The sequence below is a fragment of the Polypterus senegalus genome, chromosome 11 (assembly GCF_016835505.1).
Source record: "Polypterus senegalus isolate Bchr_013 chromosome 11, ASM1683550v1, whole genome shotgun sequence".
NCBI classification, from domain to species: Eukaryota; Metazoa; Chordata; class Cladistia; order Polypteriformes; family Polypteridae; genus Polypterus; species Polypterus senegalus.
In genome coordinates, this window is record NC_053164.1 from 112,696,897 (window position 1) to 112,709,669 (window position 12,773).

The 12,773-nt window shown below is 39.9% G+C and overlaps 1 protein-coding gene across 1 annotated transcript in view; it reads left to right on the top strand.

Annotated features, from left to right (window-relative positions):
- The window catches only part of LOC120539439 (synapsin-3-like), an 842,044-nt gene that overhangs the window by 533,289 nt on the left and 295,982 nt on the right, over window positions 1-12,773 (top strand). The gene's annotated exons all lie outside the window — the stretch shown is intronic.

Here is a 12,773-nt window from a genome sequence, read left to right on the forward strand (position 1 = left end):
TAAACATTCGTAAACATCAAAGTGTCCACTACTGAAATCGTCACCTGTGAATCTAAGATGTTTAAGAGGCATTGGCGGTTGTCCAAAGGTGTATAATATTTGGCCATTTCGGTACACTTGAAAGCGACAACCGAACAATTCAGCGGCAGCCATCAACTCACATGCAGATGCATAGGTGAAGGGCTTAAGCATTTTACTCTTATTGTGCTCCTGTGTAGTATAAGTATCTCCTGTACCGTCATCAGTCCACACCTTGAACCTGTCCCAGTCATTCAATACACAAGACACAATGTTTCTGCAGATATCAAGAGTGAGCCTGATATGGCCGTGCAATATGTAACAAAGAGAATGGAAAAGATATGTGCCATGTCCGGGCATGGAAACCACTCGGCAAGTGACAGTTCTTTGATCGATGGTGATCACCTCGCTAGACATGTTAATGCGGGTACGGTTGGAATGATAAAGGAAATGGGTACCTGAACAATGTAAAGTAAGTCTAAAATACCTACACAATAACTGTAATCGTAATAAATGAACAATAAAACAGCGGAGAAGCCGTGGATTAAATAAAAAGGCTGTAGTTATCAGCAGGGAGACGTGAATCCTGTGGCGAAGCAAGGAAGGGAATGTAGAGACTGGAGCGACGGACGGCCTTATATAGGCAGGCAGCCAACAACGTGGGAGGCGTTGGGATGGGGACCCAATGCCACCTCACACGGTGACTGAGCTGCAGACCATGGACGTATATATGTATGTAAGTAGGATTCAGTTAGCGTTGGGAACCCGCATACCAAATTTTTTGAAGATGGGCCCATAAGTAACAAAGACTGTTGAAAAGTTCAATATGGCGTCTGACAGTGGCATCATACCACCGAAATAAGTACCAAATATTAGCCTTCTACCTACACGGGAATTTGGAGAATTAGTGACGTTGGAAAGCTCAATATGGCGGCTAACAGTGGCATCATACTACCGAAATTAGTACGTACATTGGTTTCGGTTAGCTCAGGGAAGCCGCCTACCAAATTTCGTGAAGATGAGGCCATAAATAATAAAGTTCAACATGGTGGACGTTGTTGACCGTTATGACCGTTACACGTCGAATTTCAAAATGAAACCTGCTTAACTTTTGTAAGTAAGCTGTAAGGAATGAGCCTGCCAAATTTCAGCCTTCTACCTACACGGGAAGTTGGAGAATTAGTGACGTTCGGAAAATTCAATATGGTGGCCGACAGTGGCGTCATACCACCGAAATAAGTACGTACATCGGTTTTGGTTAGCGCAGGGAAGCCACCTACCAAATTTCATGAAGATGGGGCCATAAATAAGAAAGTTCAACATGGCAGACGTTGTCAACTGTTATCGACCGTTATGACCGTTATGTGTACAATTTTGAAATGAAACCTGCTTAACTTTTGTAAGTAAGCTGTAAGGAATAAGCCTGCCAAAATTCAACCTTCTACCTACATGGGAAGTTGGAGAATTAGTGATGAGTGAGTGAGTGAGTGAGTCAGTGAGGGCTTTGCCTTTTATTTGTATAGATGATTAACTGAGCCTTTCCAAAGTCAGAGTTCAGTACATTGCGTGCCTGGCGTAATAAGTGTACAGGTGGCCTTCTACAAGTAAAGTGTCACTTTTTTTCTTCATATTTTGCTGAATAAAAACTAACAATGCCAAAACAAGACAGTGTCTCTGTATAGAGGTTTGAAGCAAAGTGGAGCATTTCTGAAAACATTTGGCGCTATGTGCTGTCCTGGCTCAATAAGATATGAATGTGGTATAATAATGTAATCTGTTCTTTGGACATCATCTGGCTTCTTTAAGAAAGACTGAGATCACATTGTTTATTTAATAATCTTTTTGAAATTTTATTAGAAAAACATTTTTACTGGCTTATTAAAAATGAACATTACCACATGGTCATCCTGACCTGCAATGAAGAGCAGAAGGCCTGTAAAAAAATCTATTTTAAAGATGAAAAGGAGTAATGAACAAAGGTAGTAACACACGATTTAAAAGAAAGAAGAAAAAAAAAATCCAGATTTTGAATCTTTCTTAAAATGTGCTATGAAGTCATCTAGATGGGAAGTCCAAAAGCAAGAATGAACCTCCTGGATTTCAAAAGGTCACAAAAGTGCAGTGTTTATTTAACAAATTAATCACAATAACAAACTAAGAATGCTCAAAAAAGGAGACAATTTAAGAAATCCAATATTTAATTTAGAAATAAACAAAACCAAAAAATAAAATAGTGAAGAAGAAGAAGAAACAAAAGGAGTGGAGAAAGATTAAGTGGGTCAAAAGTAATTTATAAGCAGAACATTTTAAAAGAGGGAAATTCAAAATTTTGAGTCTTAAACAAGACACAAAAAAAGGCTAATATAAATGTCTCAAAGAGATCAGACTGAAGCCAAACAGACTTATTGAATCTTAATCACAAATAGAGACTGCAGAACAACAACAATGCCTGATGTACCTACCATCACAGAGCTTTTCTATTGGCAGACAGGTGTGTTATGCAGGACTCTGCAATAGCTGCAGCCCAAATTGCCACAGGACTTGAGAGTCCTAGTTCCAAAAAGGTCCACACCCCTGTAAAGAACAGAAACTGTTTAAGGTAAGGAAACATGGTGGAATGTAAAAATAACACAGTATGTGAGCAGGGAAAAAAAAGGTACAATTAAAAATATAAACAGAGGCAATGCTTCTTTAATCATTAAGTTGCCTGTCATTAGAAACAGCCCACACCTTTGTGTAAATGTCCTGTTCTATCTCTAGATGCCACCCTGCCGGTGAGACTTGGCCCAGCTTATATCATTGAGGCAGTGGTAAAGTGTGGCCATTTATAATTCCAGGCTCTGTTTTCTGGATTATAGCCAGCAGGAATCTAGCATTTTCTTGGTGGGCTTAACTATTTAGATTACAACTGCCAAAGTTCAAGTGCCACACAGCTTCCTCTGGTTCACCAAGACCGAACATTTCTGGGAACATTAATGGCTCTGTGTAGTAGTTTGTTAAGATCTTGTCCAATGTACTTATTCAAGTCTTTTGTTTGTATTTGCCAACACGGCCATGAAAACTATCTCAATCAATGGTGTAGCACACTGGTCAATTAGATGGTGAGGCTGTTTCATAGCTCCAGGCTGCCTTTGTTGAGCTTTCACATTCTCCCCATGTTTACTTGGGTTTTTCTCTGAGTACTGCGTCTTTCCTCTCACACCACAAAGACATGCAGATAAGGTTAACTGGCAACTCTAAATTTGCCCTGTTTGAGTATCAGTGTGATTGTTTATATTAATGTACCCTGCAGTGGATTAGCATCCCAAAGTTGGCTCATGCCTTGCATGAATGTTGAAAATTGATGGTTTATGGATAGAACTGGATGAACAGATTTATCTGTGCAGCTATGGCTTAGGGCATGTAATCATTTATGCTTCAGTTTCAGCCCTCCTATATGCTATTTAATTTAAATGGAAATACATAATTAGTCCAAGGCTTTATCTGAAGGCTGGAGGATACAATTTTGCATTTTTAAATCAAAGCACACAATGCAAAGAGCCGCCAAATCCCCTTTTACGTCATTCTTCCAAATGTCTGATAGCTTGTAATCTGTACCCATTTGGCATGTGTTTCATATATTAAAAGGATGTTGATGAGGGAATGTCACAAAAAATATAATTCTGGCATTTTGCGTGGTTGTTAAAGAGATTTATGCTGCTATGTACTCGTCTCCTCTTTGTTGGAGAGTTTTCCATGGATAGTGGTCAGCACTGGAATTGATTGCACTACAAAACCTTGTGGAAGATGTTTGACCATTTTAGTAATTTGGCCATTTGTCAAAACTATTTGCACATGTCCTTAGTGTTTATCAGTGAGCTTTGGAAATAAAACAATAAAGTATTACTTGGAGCCATACTAGCACTATTTTTGTCTCTTTACAATATTTGTCCAGTTCATTTGATTACATCATGGAGGACGGTGGGAAGTGCGATGGATTCTGGCATATGTAATCTCTCTTATCATTCTGTCAAATGATCCCACAGTCTTGCCATTACATAGAATCTTCCAGCTTAAAAGTGATAATATTAACACCGTTCAGGCCACAGGCCTGCCAGTAGCCAATGGTTTTCATTTTATCCATATTTATAAATACTAAGACAGTCCTTGACATCTACTGTATTATTAAGTAAGAAAGCCTCTTTCTTGTGAATTTCAGTGATAGCAAATATCTAGTATTCTAGACATCAATATCATGTTTTTTATTTATCTTAATTCCTGTGAATTTTTATATTAAAGTATCCGCAGTGATGCGGGCTCTGCATCGGTCTGTCGTGGTGAAAAAGGAGCTGAGCCGTAAGGCAAAGCTCTCAATTTACCAGTCGATCTACCTTCCTACCCTCACCTATGGTCATGAGCTATGGGTAGTGACCGAAAGAACGAGATCGCGAATACAAGCGGCTGAAATGAGTTTCCTCCGCAGGGTGTCTGGGCTTTCCCTTAAAGATAGGGTGAGAAGCTCAGTCATCCGGGAGGGGCTCAGAGTAGAGCCGCTGCTCCTCCGCATCGAGAGGAGTCAGATGAGGTGGCTCGGGCATCTGATCAGGATGCCTCCTGGATGCCTCCCTGGTGAGGTGTTCCGGGCACGTCCAACCGGGAGGAAGACCCAGGACACGCTGGAGGGACTATGTCTCCCGGCTGGCCTGGGAACGCCTTGGGATTCTCCCGGAAGAGCTGGAAGAAGTGGCCGGGAGAGGGAAGTCTGGGCCTCTCTGCTTAAGCTGCTGCCCCCGCGACCCGACCTCGGATAAGCGGAAGAGAATGGATGGATGGATGGATCTATCTGTCTGTTTCTCTGTCTGTCTGTCTATGTTTTAATTGATTGATCTTCTAATCAGAGTGCTAATTTTTAAGGTCAGGATCATCTTCCTGTCTATGGTAGATCACATACTAACAAGTTAAGATTCCACAGAAAAAGTCTGTGTGCCGTACATTACAACTGTGCTTTCCATCAATAACTTACAGCCAAGAAATGTACACGCACTAAATATGAAGGTGTAAAGTTCTGTTTACCAGAAACGTAGGTGGTTTTATTTAGATATAATAGCTCATTTAGTCTTTTTTTCCTGAGATGCTACTAATATGCAGTATTTCATTCATTCCTTTATTGCTGTAAATGTGAACATTCTGTGTTTATCTTTTATACCACTTGACAGCAGGAATAAGAGCTAAACACCAATATGCCCTTTTTGTATTTTGGTGGGGGGAGGTCTTTACTAAACACTAATATTGCTTCAGTCATGCCTTAATTAATATCCATTCATTATTGAACTCTCTTAATCCAGTTCTAACTTGTTGGTGTAAATTTTATTGTGACATCATTTGCACATTGTCAGTTATTCACATGTCACATTCACACACTGACATTCACAAAAGGCCAATTTATAGAGTCACCAGTTAACTTGACTACTGTAAGCCTTTGAGATGTGAGAAACTAGAATACCCACAGGAACACTGTATGCAGACTTCTGTTATCACCTCCATGTCTACTTACTGAAAAGGGTTCCTAGTAGATAAATATTTCTCATATGACAACATCTGATCAGTAGTAATCTGGGCAGTAAATAACACAGAGTAGATTTTGAACCTGTATGAGGTTAAGAAGCTAATGTAGGTTAACTAAAAAGCCGATGTCACTTTACTGTTCTAGCTGTTGGATATGTTAGATTTGCTGTCCACAGCTGCTGATCTTGAAGCTGCACCATGTCAGTTTAAATGACTGAAAATCGACGGCCATATCACATTTAGCGATAGTGTGCTGACCTCCGGCACAGTCATGCTCACCCTTTTTGCTGACATCCAATAGTGTGCTGCCTGACAAAGCCTGTGCTGTACGAAAGATACATAAAAAATGAGACATCAGACAGACAAGTTTCTCTTCTGTTTGTGAGGCCTGAATCCCCCTGTGTTTCATATTCCTTGTTGCTGCATTATATGAATTTTACTTTTAGATGACCACTAATTGGTTGTCAGCTCTCATTCACACAAGCCTGTCCTTATAACTAAAGACCAAATCAAAAATGTTTGATTTTTTCAGATTGAATCATGGACTAGCTGGTATGAGTCTTGGGGTATGTCAGATTATGTGACGACTTCACTGGAGGGCACAGCTGATGGTGTCCAACTGACTAAGATTATATAAAGGAAAGCTATGACTGAAATTCATTGGACAGGACATCTATTATTATTACTCCAGGTTATGTCTTAGATCAGAAATTAGTGGGATGACCTGAAGAGGCAAAGCAGAAGTGTAGTAGCAGCACTAGCAGTCATAGTAGTAGTATTATGTAGGCAACATTTCAGACTATGGTCTGTTTATTTAATAAGCTTTGAATTCATACTCTATAATAGACTGCTTATGAAGTATTCCTTCATATATAGAATATTGTCAGAGGTGGCTGGGGTGGCGACCTGGCCGGGATGCCCAGGAGGACCGGAGGAGGGCTTGCGCCTTCCCCAGACCATCTGGGGTGACCGCCCTGGTTCCTTTGGGGGCTACGGGTACAGAGCTTCGAAGCTCCACCCTATAGGGGCCCATGATCACCGCCAGGGGGTGCCCCATGCCTTTGGAGCCCTGGACCTCAGCACTTCCGCTGCACCAGGAAGTGCTTGAGGGAAGAGGAGCAGGAACACCCGGAGTGCTTCCGGGGATACAGCTGGCACTTCCGCCACATGGGGGCATGTCGGTGGGAGATTGCCGGAAAGCACCTGGAGCACATCCTGGTGTGAATAAAAGGGGCCGCCTCCCTTTATTTGGGGTGAGAGTCGGGTGGAAGGGGACTGAGCTTGCTGGAAGAGACAAGGAGGCGGCCTGAAGAGGAGAGTGAAGGCATTGTGTGGCCAGGACTTTGGGGACTTGTGGCGTTTGTGTGGCACTTGTATATAATAGTGTAAATAAACGTGTGTTGGGTGAAATGTACGTGTCTGCCTGTCTGTGTCTGGGCCAGCCTCCACAATATATATATATTTTATTTCTGATTATTACTATTATCATTTAGGAAGCAGTTCTAAAGCTCTGCCAGAAGAAACACAAAGAAGGTTCTCGGGTGTGCATAGATTTCCAGAAAAGGGATCATAAAACTCCTAGTTACACAATGATTGGTTAGTTGTGCCATGAAAATATTATCTTACATTTACAAAAAAAGTGTTACCACACCTTGCCTTTTTTTGTGACAACTGTGACAACTGCCGGACTCTGGATACACTGGAACACTACAGCAGATGATCTGCTTAACCTTAGTGTGAAAGTCCAAGGTAGCTCAGCTGCCAAGTCCATCTTGAACCCAGAGCTGTCGATAATGATAAACGGGATGAGCTGTGCAATGAGGACACATAACAAGTAAGGGTTGGTACAAACTACAAATGTGCTTTTATTTTCAAACAGTCAAGGATTCAAAAACCCCCAAGTGCAGTAGTGTAGTAATAAATAAATAATTCATAAAAAAAAACAAAACCGTGTATTGGTGGAGGTTAAAAATCCTTGAATAGATAAATCAATCCATAAAAACTAAAAGTAGGATCTGTCCTTTTAAAACAGCCATGAGCCATGGTGCTTCTGTTCTAAAAATCGCCATCTCCTCTAGTTACCCTTTGGGGGGCTCCACTACAGGAGAAGATGCCCACTGACAGGTGCAGTCATCCCCTACCCAGGCATGGGTCCCTGCTACCATCTCAAGCATCCATTGGAGCACCACACCAAGCCTTGCACCCGCCTCTCACCACCATTGTTCAGGATTAAACTGAGAGACGTCTGGAGTGGTAGGTCGCTCCTGCTCCTGTTGCACTCAACAGGAGTGATCTGTGCCCCTTGAACTCCAGCCACATGCTCCTCTTCAGGGCCCACATTCCCGCCCACCTGCCTGCACTCCACAACAGCACTGGCTGCTCTCATCATGACGCTCTTCTGTTCTTTTCCTCATAAACTCTGTCCTTTTCCATTTCTGTCTTCCTTCCTCTTGCACTCAGGTTGTCCTTTATACCTCTGTGGGCACAGTGTCCTAATTTTAACTTGTGGCAATTCATTGAGGACATTGGAACCAACTCTGCCCCCACGCAAGTGCAATCAACCCCAAATATTTAATAAACATTCTGCACAAACACATACTCGATACCCGAGTCTCGCCGTTTTTATTAAAAACCTGCCTGCTTCCACAGAACCCTACACCTGGGACTTTCGAAATGCTGTTCTCAGTTATCTTCCATCCTGTAAACCTCTGTACACCTCAACAGCATTTGGAAAAGGCAACAGCCAGAGCATCACAGCTAGCTGCTGAATTTATCTTTTATCATGGATCACTTGACAAAGCTCGACTGTGGATTTTTATGCTAAAATAAATTCTTTAATACAAGCTAAGTATATACTTAATTATGATTGAGTTGTGTTGTTTTGGTGATTATTTTGTCACTGTTGTATCTTCAAGGTTGCAGTGTAAGTGGAACAACTTTTCCACTGCGTCATTCTAAGACCTAAACATGGTCCACCCATGGAGTTAACACACCCTCTGTGACATAATGCTTACTTGCATGTCCCACCAACATGCAACATGTCGCCACTCTCCAGCACCATATGAAACTTCATTGTTTTGAATAGAAAACCCAAATTATCTGATGTTCATTTCTACATACAGTTAATAAAACCTTGAGAGGAATTCTTGAGAAAAACTACATTATAGTTAATTAGCAAGTTGGACTGTACAAAACCAATCCCCGTAAATCCAGTCTCAGCAAAACTGTTGGTGCCTACTGCTATAGCAGTGTTGTTGAACCTTCAGGGATAGTCAGAATATATTGTGGCCTTGTGACAAGATCACGGTATTTCATTCTAGAAGTGACTCCTGGTTACCCTGCTACCTTTCATTACAATTTCCATAAATAATCTATTATGTGCTAGTCTGAATAAGCTTAATCTTTACGTTAAACATTTGAGAGATTTGGATAAGATAAAACTCAATCCTCTGAAATCCTTGATTCATTTACAGTATCACTAAGAATTAACCATTTTTTAACCTTCCAATTAAAAGGTCAGTGCAGGGTTTGCTTTTTTCTAACATTACCTCCATAACTCTCTGACTTGTGTATCCATGTGTGGGCCTACCAAAAGCTGTCTGTGCCCCTACCAAGCACTAAGCTAGAGGAAAGCCAGAAACATCCTGGAGTGCAACATATGGCAAACATGCATGAAATAACATATGATATTGAGAAATGGATCCATACTGTATATACACATATGCTGCCAGACCAGCCTAATTAAATTAAGTGTAATGGTGGATGTGGGACCTGAAACCTGTTTTGGCAGCACTGCATACAACATGGAGAACAACCATGGACAACGCACATGTAAACATACCGCTAAGACCAGTTTAGATTTACCAGTTAATTTAACCTCTGAACCTTTGGAGTTTTGAGAGGAAAAACAGCATGCCGACTGCCTTTATGATATCTGTTGACACACAAGTCCAGGCCTTTACCCATATTTGGATTGCACTGTGTTCTTTTTTTAATTAATTAATTTTGTATTGCTTTTTTTCTTAACTGGTTTTGTTTTTACATAAAATGCAATATTACACATTTGTAATTTACGTGTTTTGATTTGTACTCAAATGTTTTTTATTTTTCTCTTCTACTTTATAGAGTACAGATCTTAATAATGAAAAGCTTCAATATAAATTAAACAGCAACGTTAGGAATGTTAGCAGGAAAAGTACAGATTCCTTGCCACTTAATCTTGTTTAACTTTCTGTCACTGATTGCTGATGAAATTATTACTTTGAAGCATCACAACGTATTACCCAAAAAGGAAGGCAACAGAATTAGCTATTTTTTTCTACTCCATATCAGGGTAACATGCAGGTTGTTATGTCACTTAGTCACTTGGAATCTCAACTGCTTTTTATAAGGTGAACATTAACTTAAAACAAATGAAATGAGGTATAGTAAAACTTCTCAGCACCATGGTTAAAGTGCTGCCTCCCAGATCCAGTGGTCCTGGTCTGAATTACACGCCTGGTCACTGTCAGTGTGGAGTGAGCACAATCTCCCCATATCTGTATCCTCCTGGAATTCTGGATTTTACTGCATCACAAAGATGATGAACTTCAAATGAATTAAGCAACAAATGCATTTATTAAATTCAGACACTGTTTTACAACAGTTAAGTGAATTATCAGTTATGTTTGAGTGTAATTAGAGAGGGCTGGGATTCAAACACCACCTATTAAATGGCAGAAATATTCTACGATATTGATTCTTCTATCCTGAAAATGCTTTTATGTCAGTTGTCAAAGCAAAAGTGTCTGGTCACAAAGCCAGGATTTCTTTTGGTTAGATGAAAATTCTGTTACATACATATTTTATGTATATTTATATTTATATCTAACTAGCTGTGTAAAAAGCCCCGACTTCTAGGAACTATTGAAATCATCAGAAGGAAATTGAAAAGCAGAGTCGGCGGTTTGGTTTTGTGAACGTTTTCGCCCCCCTTATCTATTAGCGGCTAAGCGAGTTTCTGTCTCGTTTGTCTTTTACTTTGGCGACAGAGTCGCTTTCTTTCAACTTCATGCTGTAGCCTCATATTTCTTTCTTCTTCCGACTCATGAACTTGGGGCCACCTTGCCAGCTCTTTGAGCTTCATGCTGTAGCCTCGCACTTCTGGGCCGGACAGACAGACACACACACTTCCACGTGCAGACTTTTATATACTGTATAAGTGGTCGTGCAAGGTATTACACTGGATCCAGATAAATGTTGGGGCACCAACTGGGCCACCCTATTTAATCAACCAAATTAAAACAAACTCAAACAGCGCTCAATGGTGCATATAAATCAAATAAAGGGTCATTTTAGCAGTCTCACAACACCTTTGAGGCCTAGATTGAAGCTCCGTCTCTGTCAAGCACCATTTCACAATGAGACGCAACCTTTTGTGAGCACTTTGAATATATATAGGCCCTTGACTGGCGTCATTGCCCCCCTCTCGTTCTGGGGTTACCAAGGATGAGCCAGAAGGATGATCCTCAATTGCACATGTGTGGCAATATATTTTGTATATGTAATATGTATATTAATATTTTAAAAACTACACAGATTTTTCAGTCATACATTAGCTGATTTTCAATTGGGTAAAGAAATATGAGTATTCCTTCATAGGAATAAAATATATCACTATTTGTCATCTTTGGAAATATTATGCAAAACATTAGGCATGTAATTGTTATTTACCTGCTTGTTAGTCATTCAGGGAAAATAACAAATGGAAATGAACTTGTTCCACTGACTGTACTCATGGGACTATATAACTGTTCTGGTTTCATTTTTTTACATAATCACATGATCATAATTGAAAAAAAGGCATTATACAGCGGTAGGAAAAAAGTAGTTTTACAGTTGTGAATAAACAAAACACAGAGTTCATTCTTCTGTGATTATTTATTATTGTTTATTTATGTTATTTGTATTCTTGTTTTCTTCTTATTGTTAAAATTTGCTTGATTATAGCAGATAGACTACAAGAATGTGTAAATAATGAACACAGGCAATTTGAATTAATAATTAAGTTAATAAAGCTATTGTAATAATTATAATCTGCATGTCTTTTTCCCATTTGAACAACTGTAAACCTACTTCTGCCCACCCCTGTATACATAAGATGTTTTACAGATCAGAAGAGTCATTTCAGTTCTTCAAGCTCATGTGGTTAGCCAATAGCATGTCTCAGTATCTCATCCAGACAAGTGAACTGTATCATTTGTTCTAGAATAACACAAGTCTTTTTCACGAAGAAGTTCTTCCTGTCTTCAGCCTTAAGTGCACTCCTTAAATTCTGTGTCCTCAAGTACATGCTTCTCTAAGTATTCAAAAGAATTCTGCTGGATTGATGCCTTTGAGATTAATGTGGACCTGTACTAAGGCCCCATGAAGCCTCCATTGCTTGAGACTAAACTGGTTTAATTCCCTGTGCCTTTCACAGTAGGACACGCTCTTTACTCCAAACTCTCCTCTCAACGCTGCTCTGACTTTTCTTAGAATTATTTTTGTTTGATGTGCCAACATCATGTGGTGTCACTATTTTACATGGTGACATGCTAGTGTTTATTTTTACAACTTAGAAGATAATACTTGCACAAGCTTGGCAGTGATTGGTGGCATTCTACCCTAGCTTGAAAGGAAATGTTACGAAGATTTCTGATTAGCAGGCATGTCAAACTCACTATCATTGGTGGGCCGCTTCGACTTCCATACATGCGTCAGCGGGCCGCACTGTAACAAATACTATTATACTACATGTATTATAAAAAGTTACTGTAGCTTTCTTTCCAATACTGAAAACTTTAAAAAATGTAACACTTAAAGTTTAAGGTTTAAAGAAAAGCAATTTCCATACACTCTCCGTACAACATCGTACAATTAAGAGTCTTAGCCTCTTAGCTAGGCCCTTATATTATTATATTATATTCATTGCTTACATAGGAGTCTTACAGTGTGAGATTTATTTCTTTTCTCCCGACACTTGGCATTTCTTGTTAGTAACCACTTCATCAATATCAGGCTTGAAATCTAGTGCAGCTGCAACTTTTATGAGGGATGAAAGGTGATCGACAGTACGTCTTGAGCGATGTGGGGTTTTGGTAGCTTTCATTAATGAAAACAATTGCTCACAAAGGTAAGTGCTTCCGAACATAGACAGTACTCTAAATGCCAACTTAGGGATCTGCACATAC